This window comes from Pan troglodytes, chromosome 16 (genome assembly GCF_028858775.2).
Source record: "Pan troglodytes isolate AG18354 chromosome 16, NHGRI_mPanTro3-v2.0_pri, whole genome shotgun sequence".
NCBI lineage: Eukaryota > Metazoa > Chordata > Mammalia > Primates > Hominidae > Pan > Pan troglodytes.
Genome location: NC_072414.2, coordinates 84,356,601 through 84,374,082, shown reverse-complemented (window position 1 = coordinate 84,374,082; position 17,482 = coordinate 84,356,601). Strand labels below are relative to the sequence as shown.

At 44.0% G+C, this 17,482-nt stretch overlaps 1 protein-coding gene across 9 annotated transcripts in view; it reads left to right on the top strand.

Moving 5' to 3' along the window:
* FAM174B (family with sequence similarity 174 member B) overlaps positions 1-6,122 on the top strand; it is an 87,755-nt gene extending 81,633 nt beyond the window's left edge. For 8 of the 9 annotated variants that reach the window (XR_010151326.1, XR_010151325.1, XR_010151324.1 and 5 more), the window contains 4 exons: positions 1,563-2,747; positions 3,237-3,375; positions 3,660-3,730; positions 5,648-6,122. The gene's annotated coding sequence lies outside the window, so the exon portion shown is untranslated. The remainder of the gene's footprint in view (positions 1-1,562; positions 2,748-3,236; positions 3,376-3,659; positions 3,731-5,647) is intronic. The other variant, XR_010151327.1, reaches the window with a different exon arrangement.
* The last annotated feature ends 11,360 nt before the right edge of the window (positions 6,123-17,482 follow it).

Here is a 17,482-nt window from a genome sequence, read left to right as displayed (position 1 = left end):
CCTCAGGATCTGGAGGAAAAAAAAAAAAAAAAAGAAAAGGATCAACTCTCACGTTTGAGTTTGTCCCATTCATTTACATAAAGACTATCCATCAGTTTGAAGTGTCTTTTTGAGAATCAGAAAGGGGAGAGGACATAGGGGGCAAAGGATGTATTCTTTGAGATCCTGCTCTTAAGCAGTGATTCTTCTCTAGCACTCCTTATTTCTAGAATTTTCCAGCCATCTCTAACAAAAGCAAAGTGCAAAGAGCATTTAATACAAACCAAAACGTGAAATGATCTTTTGATAGTTCAGTGTTGTGGCTGTGACTTGGAATTTTTCACTACATTAAAAAAAAAAAAAGCCACATATGCCCGGGTAGTCTCTGCATCAAGTCTGATACCATTGCTCCGACGTTATGAGGCTGAAGCAGTTGTGGCTGATTGATGTCACTCTTCTAGCCATTTCCTATTTCCACAGAGAGAGGCCGGGTTAATCCAACTCCAGTCTAACTTCGGAGGCATCAAGGATTCTAGGCAGCGTCTCCCGTGTTTCTTTTTCCAAGTGAATTGCTGGAGGAAAACAATGAGGTCCATGTGTCTTTCCATCCCCAGGGACCAGCTCAGTAATGGGCATGTAAGAACACGCTGAAAAAAATTGTTTTGTTTTTGAACGACAGCGATTTAAGAGTAGTAAGGTCCTCGTAAATATAGGACATTGTACTTGTGTTTTTCTTCCGAGCATACAAATATTTGCAATGAGGTTGCATCGCAAACTCCACAGCCATTGTGGCACCTGGGGCTCTGTGACTTGGAGGCAGAGGAGATGGAATGCCGGTGAAAAGAAGGAGATTGTGGTGTGAATGTGAGGGATGAGGGTGAATTAGTTTCCTACGGCGGCTGTTACAAATTTACCACAAGATAAATGAGTTAAAACAGTACAGATTTATTATCTCACAGTTCTGGAAGACAGAAGTTCAAACTACTGGCAAAGTTCAAAGTGTTGGCAAGGCTGTGCTCCTCAGGAGGCTCTAGAGGAGAACCTTTTTCTTGCCTTTTCCTGTTTCTAGGGGCCACCTGCATCCTTCGGCTCATGGCCTCTTCCTCCATCTTAAAAGCCAGCTTCTGCAAATTCGTCTCTAATTCTGACACTACTTCTCTTGCCTCCCTCTCTCACTTATAGGGGTCCCTGTGATGACAGTGAGCTCACCCTGATAATCGAGGCTAATCTCCCCATCTTAGGGTTAGCCTATTAGCAACCTAAATTCCACCGGCAACTTTAATTCCCCCCTTGCCATGCACCGTGACATATTCACAGGTTCTGGGGAGGAGGGCATGAGCATCTTTGTCGGGGCATTGTTCTGTCCATCACAGAGAAGCACTCAGAGATTCCGGACTCCAGTATCCTCATTGTACACTTGAGGAAGCTTGGGCTCAGAGGCTTTATGATAATTCCAACAGTTTTTGCAACAGGAGGATGAGAATATCTGTCCAGGAGCCCTAATCAAGACTCAGCAGGAGGCTGGTGGCTTCCTTTCCTTCCTTCTTTTGCTTCCTTCCTGTTCTTCCTGTGCTTCCTTTCAGTTCTTCCTTCTACATATGGGGCCCATCGCATTCCCACTGACTCAGATGCTGAGGGGCCAGACTGAAGGGACAGTGGCCATTGCATCAAGTCAGAGAACGGATCTGACCCATCTAGTAGAAGCTTATTGTTTTGGCAGAAGCACAAGCTCTTAGAGGTGCAGCTGCAGGGTGTGACCTGTTGGGGACATTGAGCTCAGTGACCATGGGCCCTGAGAGTCTGAAATCCTGGAATTTCTCCCAAAACGAAGTCCATGTAGGGAAGCCAAAGTGTGAGTCTTACCCGGCTGGTTTACAACTGACTGACATTTGCTGCCTGGGCAGCTGCTGTGGGTGTCTGGAAACCCTACTGGACTAGGACTGGCCCCAGCAAAAAACAAGTGTTATAGCTGCCCAGTGTCCTCTGAGTGGATGCTGGTGATTCTGGTATGGAGCCCAGATGTAAGGCAGCAGGTGGTCCAGAAGGCACCAGAAGAGGTCTCCTGTCAAAGTCAGGGCCAGAGAAGAAGGCACAGGGAACCTACTGCACGAGACTTTCACTTGCAACGAGCAACCCATGATGAGGAGGGAGGATTCCTGGGGGCATTGAGTCCCCCAGACACAAGGACCCAAGACCTTCTTGCTTGGAAAGTGAATTACTCAGAATTCCGAGATGATGCCAGTCTTGGAGGAAGATGACATGAGGACCCAAAACCTTCTTGCTTGGAAAGTGAATTCCTGAGAATTCCGAGATGATGCCAGTCTTGGAGAAAGATGACATGAGGACCCAAAACCTTCTTGCTTGGAAAGTGAATTCCTGAGAATTCCGAGATGATGCCAGTCTTGGAGGAAGATGACATGAGGACCCAAAACCTTCTTGCTTGGAAAGTGAATTTCTCAGAACTCCACGAAGACTCCAGTCTTGGAGGAAGATGACATGAGGACCCAAAACCTTCTTGCTTGGAAAGTGAATTCCTCAGAACTCCACGAAGACTCCAGTCTTGGAGGAAGACGAGGTGTTGAGAGATAGCTGGGATCCCTGAGGAAGGCAGCCCCAGTCTCCGGTGGAGAATTAAGAGGGGCCCAAGCAGATGGTTGGTGGTGGAAACGTCACCTCAGTATAGTACTATGGAGTTTCCTTTCACCCCCAACAGCTGGTGGTTTCCAGGGGTGAAGAGTGAAAATTGAAGCAAGGTGTCTACTGTCCAGGTGAGAGCCACATCCTATGGCTGAGGGCCTGGGGGCATTGGGGACCACCAAGAATGAATACTTTTCCAATTAAGTGAAGTCTTTTGCACAATATTCCTGACCAATAGCTAATGTTCTCTGAGAGAGTCAGAGCTTCAGCCCGTGAAAGAGCGAGGGAACTTGTAGGAAGATGTATGTGAGTACATATGTGAGGAGAACATGCTGAAGTAGCCCAGGGGCTCAGTTGAAGCTGAGGACTGGTGGTTCTGGTGGCTGTGCTGGGGGTGGGGGTGGCAGTGTGAGATGGAAGTGAGTGAGCAGGTTGGGTGGGAAAGAGGAAGAAACCTAGGCTGTTGTGTTTCCGAAGAGACCCCGTATCGAGGAAGAATGGGGGGATTTATCAGCCGGGGGGATATTTATTTTGTGGAAATGACCCCTAAGTGGGTAGGGCTAAAACCCTGCTGGCTCGGGGGAGAAGAGAAGCCTGATACACTTTGTCTAAACCCACAGCTGTAGACAAGGAGGCAGTGCGCCTGCCATCCCCAAGGAAGAGTCAGTTCAGAAGCACAGCAGCTGCTGGAAACCCAGGAGGTTTCCAGTTCGTTCCTGCTGGGACCTGGCAAGAACTGCACTGTCAAGGCTGCAAGAGGTGAGCCCCCTAGGGCACAGCGGAAAGGGCATCATGAAAAGGGGAGCCTGCTGGCTGTTGAATGGCTGGATAGGATGTTGTTCTGCGGCCACGTGGGGCTCTAATGCCTCTTAATTCTCTCAGAGGCTGGGCAGCAGCTGCCATGCATTTTGTTGGGACCTGGGCTCTTCTGCTAGGAGTTCCTGGGGGCAGGAAGGCTGCAAGTTGAGGTTTTCTTTTAGGAATTCATTGTTCATTTGGAAAATGTAAAACGACTCACCATGGCTCTTTCTTCTTCTCTTGAGGCTCCTGACGGCTTCTGACATGTACGGAATGGAATAAGAGAACCTAGCAGAAATGGAAGCAGAGGCAAGAGGTAAGGCTTTTGGCCTGAAAGAAGACTGGGGAAGCAGCCTCTAAGACCTTCTTCCTGGTAAATAAGAAGGGAAGTGCTCTGGGGAGCCCATCCTAGAAGCTTATGATTCCTGGGGAGTCTGGGGAAGAAGAGGCCCCTGAGTGACTGATGAGCTCATCTGTACTAGGCCAGGTTTGTGCTTCTTAGAGAGACCCTGGCGACCTCTCTGTGTTCTTGTGAGAGGAATGAAGACTAGATCATGAAAATAGAAAGTACTTCAGGCTCTGGAGCAAGGAGAGTCCCTAAAAATACATGGTCAGTCCAGCATTTCTGGGAGCTGGAGAGGACCTGGCTGAAAAATCCCAGCAGTCAGCACTGCATTATCAAGTTACTTCTGGTTTACTGGAAACCAAGAACTTAAGACAAAATTGAATCCATTTGTCTTAGTCAACTGAAGCTGCTACAACAAATACCATAGATCAGGTAGCTTAAAATCAACAGAAATTTCTTTCTCCTAGTTCTAGAGGCTGTGAGTCTGAGATCAGGGTGCCTGCATGATTGGGTTCTGGTGAGGGCTCTCACAGTTTGCAGACTGCTAACTTCTTATATCCTCACATAATGGGGAAAGGGTGAGGGAGCTCTCTGGGATCCCTCATAAAATGGCACTAATCCCATTCATGAGGGCTCTACCTTTGCGACCTAATCACCTCCCAAAGGCCCCACATCCTAATACCATAACATTAGAGACTAAGCTTCAGTGTATGAATTCTGGGAAGGCACAAACATTCAGTCCATAGCACAGTTTCTAGGTTTCTGTCCTAAACCACCAGTTAGGTTTCTGATTTTAATCCAGTTAGCACAGGCTTTTGATAATGACTGCTAGGTAATGTGTTTGTGTTTGAAAATGTGGTGTGACATCTTTTTTTTTTTTTCTGGAGACAAGGTCTGGCTCTGTCGCCCAGGCTGGAGTGCAGTGGTGTGATCATGTGATCATAACTCACTGCAGCCTCAAACTCCTGGGCTCAAGTGATTCTCCTGCTTCAGCCTCCCGAGTAGCTAGGCATGTGCCTCTATGCTTGGCTAATTAAAAAAAAAAAAGTAAAGAGATGGTTTCACTATGTTGCCAGAGCTGGTCTCAAACTCCTGGGCTTAAGGGCTCCTCCCGCCTTGGGCTCCCAAAGTGCTGGGACTACAGGCGCGAGCCACCATGCCTGGCCCATCATTATTTTAAAGTTATATGATATATCGAATTGACTATTATTCTAGAAGAATTTGAATATGATTTATTAAGGTCTATAATGTAGCCTGTTACTACCTTAAACCTATGGACTCACTTAGGAAGTGAAGTCGTCATTGTTGGACCTATTCTTTTGATTAACAGAGGTATGTGTGAAGGGCAGGAGATGTCAATGTTTAAGGGCGTAGACCATGGAGGCCTGCTTCTGGGGTGAGGGGGTCTCTATTTTGCCTCTTAAGTGTGACTTGGGCAAGCTCCTTAGCTCTTCTGTCCCTTACTTCCCTCATATGCAAAATGGGGATAGAAATACTGTCTTCCTCATCAGGTTATTGTGAAGATTGAATGAGTTAATAGATGTACAATATACTGAACAGTGGTTGGCCTCAAATATTAGCTATTTTTATCTCTTACTTCACTTCTTAAAAATGTATTACCTCAATGTGGATTTTGCAATTATTTTTTGAAGAAAAATTTAGTTATTTTCCCGTTCTGATAGCATGCCTAGGAAACAAGATGGTTTCTGTTTTGGGACAGATGATTCTGGAAAGATGTTAGAAATATAGTACATTGAAACAAAATCTTCCAGTATCATTAACCTACACCTAGTGTTAAGCCCTGTCTTTTTTACAATGTTGCGGTCTCAGTAAATGTTTGATAAATAACTTCAGTACATTCACCAAGTTATTTTTGGTTGTTTCTAGGTCTGGAGGCCAGGAAAATGTCAATGGAAAGCAGCTAGCATGAAGACCCCACAGTGTTCCTCCCTCTAGTAGTCTGGTATTATTTGGAGCTGAGATGCTCCCAATATGGTTGGGACATTTGTCCCCTCCAAATCTCATGTGAGAATTTGATCCCCCGTTTTGGGGATGGGGTCTAATGGGAGGAGTTTGGGTCATGATGGGGGACCCCTCATGAATGGCTTTGTGCCCTGCTCACCAGGAATGAATGAGCTCTCACTCTACTAGTTCACTGGAGAGCTGGTTGTTTAAAGAGCCTGGCATCTCCCCCACTTTCTCTCTTGCTCCCCCTTCTCACTGTGTGATATACCTGCTCCCCTTTGCCATCCATCATGAGTGGAAGCTTCTTGAAGCCTCCACCTAAAGCAGATGCCGACACTATGCTTCCTGCACAGCCTGCCATACCATGAGCCAATAAACCTGTTTTCTTTGTAAATTACCCGGCCTCAAGTATTCATTTGTAACAATGCAAAATGGACAAACAGAAAATTGGTACTGAGGAGTGGGGCTTTGCTATAAAGATAGCTAAACATGTGGAAGCAGCTTTGGAAATGAGTAAATTGGCAGATATTGGAAGAATTTGGAGGGCTTAGAAGAAGACAGGAAGATGAGGGAAAATTTGAAACTGTCAACGAAAGGATGATGGGGTTCATAAATGTGGAAAGGAGAGCTGTATTTCTTATAAATGGTTGCAGCCTGCAGGGTGGCCATTCTGAGTGTCTGGGAAGCATAGCCTCTGGCCAGAAGCCAGAAACAGGCACTTGGAGTGTCAGAAGACTAAAACAAGGATTTGTGCTGAATGAGGTGGCCAAATATATATTCAGCAAGTTATAGGAGGAGCCATGAATATTTACGAAAGAAGAAACACATGTGCAGTTGACCTCCCAGCCCCTTCATGGGTTCGCATGTTAAAAAAAATGGTAGTATTAGCAAGATGTGAGGGGGAAGTTTTTGGGTCTCTGACTTCAAAAGATGAAGCAGTGGACACAAAACCCGTCAGTCAGCGCACAGCCTCCCTAGACTGACTAGAACCTCTCAGTGGTTGGTGGTCTCTTATCAGGAAGGAATGGTGGTTGGTTGTTCTGTTGAAACTGCACAAGGGAGGGCCAGCATCAGGTGGTTGGTTGAAATCGGTGGTGAGGTGACTCTTTTGAAAGGGCTGGTTCCAACCCAAATGCTCATCAATGATAGACTGGATAAAGAAAATGTGGCACATATATACCATACTATGCAACCATAAAAAAGAGTAAGTTCATGTCCTTTGCAGGGACATGGATGAAGCTGGAAACCATCATCCTCAGCAAACTAACACAGGAACAGAAAACCGAACACCACATATTCTCAAAAATGGGAGTTGAGCAATGACAACACATGGACACAGGGAGAGGAACATCACACACTGGGGCCTGTTGTGGGGTGAGGGGAAAGGGGAGGGAGAGCATTAGGACAAATGCCTGAAAACGTAGATGTCAGATTGATGGGTGCAGCAAACCACCATGGCACATGTATACCTATGTAACAAACCTGCACGTTCAGCACATGTATCCCAGAACTTAAAGTAAAATAAATTAATTTTAAAAAAGAGAAAGGGCTGGTTCCTGCTTAGCCTTTAGAGAAGAAAGCCTAGTGGTGGTTAGCAAGGGAGGGGCTCTAACGAGGCATGTTTGACCTCCCATTGCATCAGGGCTGGGACTCAGTTTTAAGGTTTTTTTGGGGTCCCCTTGGCCAAGAGGGGGGTCCATTCAGTAGTCTGGGTGGGGGGAAGGGCTTAGGGTTTCATTTTTATTTCTCAGAATGTATTGGAGACTGGCTAAATGGTTATGACCAAAATGCTGATAGAAATATGGGTGGTGAAGGCCAGGTTGATGAGGTCTCAGATGAAAATGAGGAATTTATTGGGAGCTGGAGCACAGGTCACCCTTGTTACACCTTAGCAAAGAACTTGGCTGCATTGTGTCAATGTCTTAGGGCTTTGTAGAAGGCTGAGCTTCAGAGTGATGACTGAGGGTATCTGGAGGAAAAAAAAATTCTATGCAGCCAAGTATTCAAGAAGTGGCAAGGCTGCTTCTACCAATCTAAGATCAGATACGGGGAAAAGGAATGACTTAAAGTTGGGACTTACAATTTAAAGGGAAGTAGAGTGTAAAAATTTGGAAAATCTGCAGCCTGGCTCATGGTGGAGAAGGAAAGAACATTCTTACCCAAAGGATAAGAATCCAAGAGGCATGAGGAACAACCACTTGCTAGAGAGATTAGCATGAAAGAAAGGGAAGCAGGTGCTACTAGTCAAGACAATGAGAAAAAGGCCTCAAAGGCACTTCAGAAATCTTGCAGGCTGCTCCTCCCATCGCAAGCCCAGAGGCCTAAGAGGACAGACTGGTTTCAGGGACGAGGCCAGGGGCATTGCTACTCGGTGCTGCCTTGGGTTGCTGCTTCCCTTATCCCAGCCAGAGGATGGGAACATCCCAGGTTAGTTACAAGGGAAAATGTGGGGTTGGAGTCCCCACAGGGAGCCCCCACCAGGGCACTACCTAGTGGAGCAGTGGGAATGAGGCCACTACCCTCCAGACTCCAGAATGGTAGAACCACTAGCAACTTGCACCTTAGCCTAGAAAAGCCACAGTTACTCAACTCCAACCTGTGAGAGCAAGAACAGCAGCTGTACCTTGCAAAGCAGGCACAGAGGCAGGGCTGCCTAAGCCCTTGAGAGCCCATCCCACACAATCATGTACCCAGGATTTGGGACATGGGGTCAAGGGAGATTATATTGAAGCTTTAAGATTTAATGTCTTCCCTGCTGGGTTTCAGACTTGCAGAGGCTTGTTGCCTCTTTCTTGTGGCCAATTTCTCTCTTCTGGGATGGGAATATTCACTCAATGTCTGCGTCACCATTGTATCAATATACTGGGAGTAAACAACTTGTTTTTGATCTTACGGGCTCATAGGTGGAAGGAAATTGCCTTGAGTCTCAGATGAGACTTTGGACTTTTGAGTTGATGCTGGAATGAGTTAGAACTTTTGGAGACTATTGGGGAAGGATGACTGTATTTTCCAATGTGAGAAGGACATGAATTTGGGGGGCAAGGAATGGAATAATATAGTTTGGATTTTTGTCCCCTCCAAATCACATGTTGAAATCTGGTCCCTCATGTTGGAGGTGGGGCCTGGTGGGAGGTGTTTGGGTCATGGGGGTGAATCCTCCATGAATGGCTTGGTGACCTCTTCATGGTAGTGAGTGAGTTCTCACTCCATTAGTTCATGTGATAGCTGGTTGTTTAAAGAACCTGGACCTCCTCCCTTCCCTCTTGCTCCCTCTCTCACCATGTGACACACCTGCTCGCCCTTTACCTTCCACCACAAATGGTAGCTTCCTGAGGCCTCAGCAGAAGCAGATGCTGGCACCGTGCTTCTTACATGGTCTGCAGAATGGTGACGCAAATAAACTTCTTTTCTTTATACACTGCCCAGCCCCAGGTATTCCTTTATGGCAATGCAAAATGAACTAACACACTGGTGTTTTTTTGTTTGTTTGTTTGTTTTTTGTTTTTTGTTTTTTTAGACAGAGTCTTGCTCTGTTGCTAGGCTGGAGTGCAGTGGCACAATCTTGGCTCACTGCAACCTCCGTTTCCCGGGTTCAAGTGATTTTCCCGCCTCAGCCTCCCGAGTAGCTTGGACTACAGGCGCCCGCCACCACGCCCAGCTAGTTTTGGTATTTTTAGTAGAGACTGGGTTTTGCTGTGTTGGCCAGGATGGTCTCTTGACCTCATGATCCGCCCGCCTGGACCTCCCAAAGTGCTGGGATTACAGGCGTGAGCCACTGTGCCCAGCCGGTGTTTTTTTAAAATCAAACTTTTAAAGCTGCAATGGACTGTTTCCTGTTTCTTTCAAAATCTTATTCACATCCTCTCTGGTAGAGGCCCTTCCACTTTCCTGTTGACTCTAGAGGGTCCATCCCAGCCTGTGGTTTTCGCCTTCCTAGATAGCTGGGTGATTTCAGCCAAGACACTTAATATCCGTTAAAAGGCAAAACGCATCATAGCAATCTCACTGGTTATTTCTTGCAATGAATGGGAGAGTGTATATGAACAGGTTTTTTAAAGAAAAGTAGGAGAAGTGGCAAATTGACCTCCATGATAAATAAAACGACATCACTTATTCTAAAAGTTAATATTTCAAGGAATAAGGTAATCTTTAGTGTTTTATTTCCCGGGACAAATGCTGTGTTGCATTTATACATCTTAAATGTTTTACTGGGGTCAGTGCTGTGATCTTAGATGGGCCGTTAAAACTAGCAAGGAACCTTTCATTGATATCCAGCGTTTAATATATTTGCATCTAGTGACTCCTTGTATCTCAGCTTCTGAGGGTGGGGCACATAGTGGAGCAGGTGACCCTCAAGTTCCAAACCCTGGGTCTCAACCTGTTACAACTGCCCCCACCCCCACCATTCCCGCTCCCTGACAACCCTGGGTTGCTAAGGTGCTCCTTTGAATGGGGTGTGTGTATGTCAGGAGATACAGCTCCTGAGTCGTTGATGGTTGGAGGGTGGAATGACCTCAGGGTTGTGTTCAAACACTCACCAAAAGCCCAGTCTGGCATAGGATCTTTCTTTGAGGCAATGGCAAGAAGGATGCCCCAGCAGTGGCTGACCCAATTAATTCACTCCACTGCAGGACATGTGGGCTCTGCTTCTCCAGCATCCCAGATAGAGTGTGGGCCGGCAGCTGAGAAGATAGCAGTTGTAGCAACTCTTAACCCCCAGCTCCTGGGGTTGCCTTGGACAGAAGCCAAAGGAAGGAGAGGAAAATACACAGGAGGTGTGCTTTGCACATTTTTTTTTCCCCTTGAGCGAGGGGGAAGATTGTTAGGGAGAACAAAAAGTCTGTGGAAAAGGAAAGCCTTGCTTATTTATTTCAAAGGAGACTAGAGGAGGACAAAACACCATGACCTTGGGGAGAATATTGTCTGTTGTATTTGGGTGCTCATTATCTACGTGGCACTGGCTAAGTACTCCAACTGGGTATAGATTTCTCAACCCCAAGCCCCAGTGTGCATGAAATCCTTTCTGTAACTTCATTTCTATCCAGGACTCTCATTTCATCCCATAGTAGAAACTTAATTCAAGATCATTCAGCCAATCTGAGTTTTGTCTGTCTGTTTGTTTGTTTGTTTGTTTTTTGCATGCTTGGAATTTGGCACCTTTTTGCTTTCATCCCCCATCTTTCCTTCCCCAGGACTTGCACTGAAATCTGGGGGCCTCAACATATCCCATCAAGACATTGGGGGTGGGGACAGTGAGAGGGTGAGTGGTGGCACACAGGTCCTGGGTGCTGGTTCTTTTGGGTGCTGAGTATGAGGCCTTCTCCCAGGCACTTCCGCCTGTGCCATCTCAGCTTCACTCTCCAGAACCCCCATGAGACTGCAGGCCCGCTAGCCTCACTTCAGGCCCTGGAAATTTCTGCTTTGCTGCTGCCTTCCCCGACAGGCCTATGAGCAAAAGCCCAACCCTCGCCACTTTCCTGCGTCCCTCTGAATAGCTCCAGCCTTGGGGCTGCTCTGCCAGATCTAACTGTCTTGCTTTCCTCCCAGCTTGGGAGCTCACCTTGCCCTGCCTGCGGTCCAGCCCTGGCGCCATCTCCCTCTCCAGGGTGTCCAAGCAGCAGGGCAGGAACAGGGAACTTTCAACAAGTCTTCTTCCAAGCCAAGCTTGGCTTTCCAATCCTCTCCAAAGACACTGCTTTCTTTCTCTGCATTTCATCTCTTACTGCTCACCCAGGGCAGCAAGTAGACACTGCTGGGCAAAGTGGAGTAGTTGAGACTCATAGATGTTACTGCACTTGACCCGTCTTTAAAAAAAGACTCATGGATGTGTATTTTAAAATCTTGTTTGTTGCTTGCACAGTCTCACTGCTTCAACTGTTTTGAAATATGTGCTGAATCCTACTCTGTGGATTTCTGAAAAATTTCTCTCTGGCAAAGCATCTGAGAAAATGTGATATTTTATTATTTTAGCCTGAGAATTTGGCTCCTGTAATAGTAGGTCCTACTGAAAAAATATAGGCATAGCATTTCTATAACAGGATGGTAAAGACAAGCAGATTACCGGGAATGGACACCCAGCACTGGGTTCCTTTATTTTATGATATTCATGTTTATTTCCTTTTTGTAAGGTTTACCTTAATCTGCGGTTATTTGCATATGTGTCATAAGAAAGACCAAAAGGATTGAATGAATCTGGGCCCCTTAATGGTAGGTAAGATAACTACTAATCTACTAATGGTAGATAAGATACTACTTTCAGCAAGCAGACAGGCCACGCTGCAGGCCATTGTGTCTCTGAGGCCTATGAGGCGATTATGGCTGATGAGTGAGGGGTCTGAGATGGCAGGAAGGACTGGAAGCAGGCTCAGTGGAGGTGACGTGACCCAAAGGCAGTTTGCATTTTTTCCCCCAAGACTGGGGAATGAGACCAGGGTTATATGGCAAGACCAGTGCCCTACTGGTTGGGCACCAGTATCTGTCCACCTGTGGAAAGTCTAGGCTAGTTTTGGATTTCACAGACTTCTCCAAAATTGCAAGGGCACTGAATACTCTTGATGGGTGTATGTCACCAAATTCTTTCTTCCCCCATATCCCAAATTGGTTGTAGTAGACACTCTTGGTGCCCTGTCCTATATGCTGGGATGCTTTTGACCCTTTCTGTGCCTCTTCCACATGTCTTGTGGCTTTGAGGTGCCTGGGAGTTTGCATTCCCCTCCCAGCCAAGGTCTGGCCTGATCTCTCACCTTTTTTTTTTTTTTTTTTTTTTTTGTAAAGCATCAACCAGGGATTTATAGAAATACAACTAGCATCAAAAAATCCAAAACTTTACATAAACCCTAACCAGGATGCCAAGTGGTTGAGGCCAAGGGCAGAATGTTTGACTCTTCCACTTAGCCAGCTGCCAAGTGAAAACCAACAAAGATGATGAATCAAGAAAATGAGAAACAAAGATTCATGCAAACCTGCAGGAGTGGAGTTGGAGAAACATGTCCGTGTTACACCGGGAATAGCCAAGGGAGACCACGGGGGCAGATCAGACCAGGTGCTGGGAGGGCTTCACCCAATGTAAGAGCCTAGCTCCTTTGCCTGCTGTTGGGACACCCCTATATGGAACTTATACTCCAGAATAGCCCTGCTGAAAGCTACGCTCTGTGAGCTTGGCTTCTTCCCAATCTTTTTTCTGCTTACCTCATTCTCTTAGGTTTTTTTGGGGGAGCTCTTTTTAAATACATCATCTTCACACAGATCTTTGTCTCAGGGTCTGCTTCTGGGGAACTGGACCTCAGTCATTGGTTCTTCTTGGATCTGAGCCACCGTGGAGGGTGTGCTAATAGTTAGATCCTGCCTGCCTCCAGGTCCACAGATACAAAGCTGGAAGATCCACTTCTGAGATGGCTCACTCACATGGCTGTCAAGTTGGCATGACATCTTGACTCCTCTCCACAGGGACCTCCATAGGGCAGCATGGGCTTCCTCACAGCGTGGCATCTGGGTTCTAAGAGTGAGTATTCCAAGAGTCAGCAAGTGGAAGCTGACAGTTTTGTAAGGCCAGAGCCTGGAAACTGACACAACATCACTTCTGCTGTATTTTACTGCTTAAACAGTCACAAAGCCCAGATGTTAATGGGGAGGTCGAAGATGTTGCCTATAAATGAGAGCGTATCAGCATATTTTGAAGCCATGTTTTAAAACCCCCACAAGCATTTTCCATCAAGTTGAGGCAGCTGGAAACCTGAGAGCAGGTTCATTCATTCCATCTTGTCTCTTCCCCCTACTCCTTCCCTACCAGCCCCTGACGACGACAAATCTGCCTTCTGTCTCTATGGATTTTCCTATTCTGGATATTTCAAAGGAATGAAATCATACAATATGTGGCCTTTTGTGTATGCCTTCTTTCACTTTGCATAATGTTTTCAAGGCTTACCCATGTTGTAATGTGTATCAGTACTTCAGTTTTTATGGCTGAATAATAGTCTATCGTGGCACATACCACATTTTGTTTACCCATTTACCAGTTGATGAACACTGGAGTTCTTTCCATCCTTTGGCTATTGGAAATAGTGCTGCTAAAAATATTTGTAAACAAGTTTTTGTCTGAACTCCTGATTTTAATTCCTTTCATGATATTCCCAGGAGTGAAATTGCTGGGTGGTATGGTAAGTCTATGTTTAACTTATTAAAGGGCCACAGTACTATTTTCCACAGTGGCTGTACCATTTCAGATTACCACCAGTAATGCTTGAGGATTCCAATTTCTCCACATTTTCACCAATAATTGTCATTTTCCATAGTGGGTGTAAAGTGGCAAGTCTTTGTGATTTTTTTTTTCATTTTTCCATTAACTCATAATGTCATGCATCGTTTCATGTGCTTCATGGCCATTTGTATATCTTATCTGGATAAATGTCTATTCAAGTTTTTTGCCCATTTGATTTTATTTTTAGAGATAGGGTCTTGCTGAGTTGCCCAGGCTAGAGTGCAGTGGCACGATCATAGCTCACTGTAATTTCAAACTCCTGGGCTCAAGTGATCCTCCAATCCTCCTGCTTCAGGCTCACAAGTAGCTGGAACTACAGGCGTACCACCACACCTAGGGTTTTTTTTGGTGGTGGTAGTGGGGGGTGTATAAATGAGATCTTGCTATGTTGACCAGGCTGGTCTCAAACTCCTGGCCTCAAATGATCCTCCTGCCTTGACCTTCCAAAATGCTGGGATTGCAGGTGTGAACCACTGCACCCAGCCCTGTTTGCCCATTTTTAAATTGAGCTGTTGTCTTTTTGTTGTTGAACTTTAAGTGTTGATTATGTATTCTGGACACCAGATACTTATCAGATATGTATATAATTTAAAAATATTTTCTCCTATTCTGTGGTTGTCTTTTTACTCTCACTGTAATGTTCTTTGATGCACAAAAATTTTTAATTTTGATAAAGTCTAATTTATTTTTTCTTTTGTTAATTATGCTTCTGGTGTCATATCTAAGAATTGATTGCCAAATCTAAGATGATGAAGATTTGCTACTTCTAAGAGTTTTATAATTTCAGCTCTTATTTTTAGGTCTTCGAAGTTTTTTGAGTTAAATATGGTGTGAGGCAGGGGTCCAACTTCATTCTTTCACATGTGCATATCCAGTTGTTCCAGCATTGCTTGTTGAAAAGATGACTCTTTCCTCATAAATTGGTCTTGGCACCCTCGTCAGAAATCAATTGGCCATAGATGTATGGGTTTATTTCTGGACTCTTAATTCTATTCCATTGATCTTTATGGGTATTGTTATTCCAGTACCACACTGGGGTTTTCTTTTTTTCTGTTACCTCAAATATTTATTATTTCTTTGTGGCAAGAACATTTAAAATCCTCCCTTTTAGCTATTTAGAAATATATAATACATTATTATTAACTATAGTCAACATGTTGTACAGTAGAACACCAGAAATTATTCCAACTGGAACTTTGCATTCATTTACCAACATCTCCCCTTTGTCCACCTCTTCCCTACTTCTACCATTCTACCCTCTATTTCTATGAATTTGACTTTTCTAAACTCCACATATAGCTGAGAACATACTAAATTTATCTCTCTGTGCCTAGCTTATTTGACTTAACATAATGTCCTCTAGTTTCATCCATGTTGTTGCAAATGACAGAATTTCCTGCTTTTTAAAAGTTTGAATAGTATTCTGTTGTGTATATCTACCTCATTTTTAAAATCCCTTCATCTGTTGATGGACACTTCATTTGTTTTCCTATCTTGGATATTGTGAATAATGCTGCAGTGAACATGGGAGTGCAGACATCTCTTTGGCACGCTGATTTCAATTTTTTTTTGTGTGGCAAATATCCAATAGTAGGATTGATGGATCATATGGTAATTCTATTTTTACTTTTTTGGGGAAACTGTTCTGTTTCCAAAATGGTTGTGCTAATTTACAATATTATCCATAGTGTATAACAGTTCCCTTTTCTCCACATTCTCGTCAACACTTGTTTTCTTTTGTCTTTTTGTTAATAGCCAATCTAACATATGTAAAATGATGTCTCATTGTAGTTTTAAATGTGCATTTCTCTGAAGATCAGAGATATGGACTTTTTTTCATATATATGTTGACCATTTTCATGTCTTCTTCTGAGAAATGTCTACTCAAGCCCTTTGCCCTTTTTTTTTTTTTTGAGACGGAGTCTCGCTCTGTTGCCCAGGCTGGAGTGCAGTGGCATGATCTCGGCTCACTGCAAGCTCTGCATCTCAGGTTCATGCCATTCTTCTGCCTCAGCCTCCCGAGTAGCTGGGACTACAGGTGCCTGCTACCATGCGCCTGCCACCACGCCTGGCTAATTTTTTGTATTTTTAGTAGAGATGGGGTTTCACCATGTTAGCCAGGATGGTCTCAATCTCCTGACCTCGTGATCCGCCTGCCTCAGCCTCCCAAAGTGCTGGGATTACAGGCGTGAGCCACCACACCCGGCCGCCCTTTGCCCATTTTTAAATAGGGTTATGTTTTCTTGTTATTGAGTATTTTGAGTTCCTTGCATATTTTGTATATTAGCCTCTTATCTGATGTATGATTTGTAAATATTTTCTCCCAATCTGTAGGGTTGTCTCTTAATTCTATTGTTTCCTTTGCTCTGCGAAAGCTTTTTAATTTGTTATAGCACCATTTTTTTAAATTTTTACTTTTGTTGCCTGGGCTTTTGGAGTCATATCCAAAAAAATTTCTCCTCAGACCAATGTCATGGAGCTCCTCCCCTATGTTTATTTTCTAGTAGTTTTATAGTTTCAGGTCTTACAATTAAGTCTTTAATCATTTTTTGAATTGATTCTTTTATAAAGGGTGAGATAAGGGTCCATTTTTATTATTTCACATGTGGATATATAGTTTTCCCAACACCATTTATTGCAGAAACTGCCCTTTACCCATTGTGTGTTCTTGGCACCTTTGTCAAAACTCAATTGACTGTAGATGTGTGGGTTTATTTCTGGGCTCTCTATCCTATTTCTCTGGTCAACATGTCTGTTTTTATGCCAGTACTTGCTGTTTTGATTATGATAGCTTTGTAACCAAATCTTTGTATATTTTGAAATCCCATAGTTTTGTGCTCCAACTTCGTTCTTTTTTGGTCAAGATTGCTTTGGTTATTTGGGATCTTTGTGGTTTTATGTAAATTTTAGGATTTTAAAAAATTTCTCAGAAGAATGACGTTGGATTTTTGATAGAAATTGCATTGAATCTGTAGATTACTTTGGGTAGTATGAACATTTAAACAATAATAATTCTTCCAATCAATGAACATGAGATATCTTTCCATTTATTTGTGTCATCTTCAATTTCTTTTATCAATGCTTTATGGTTTTTATAATACAGATCTTTTATTTGGTTAAATTTACTTCTATGTGCTTTTTTGTAGCTATTGTAAATTGAATTGTTTTATTGATATATTTTTCAGACATTTCATTGTTATTATATTGAAATGCTACTGATTTTTATATATTGATTTTGTATCCTGCAAATTTACTAAATTTTTTTATGAGTTCTGTCCATTTCTTTGTGGAGTCTTTGGGATTTTCTACATATAAAATCATGTTGTTAATAAACAGAGAAAACTTTATTTCATTCTTTCCTATTTGAATGCTTTTTATTTCTTTCTCTTGCCTAATTGCTCTGGCTAGGACTTCCAGGACCGTGTTGAACAGAAGTGGTGAGAGTGGACATTTTTGCCTTGATTCTAATCTTAGAGGAAATGCGCTCAACTTTTCATCAA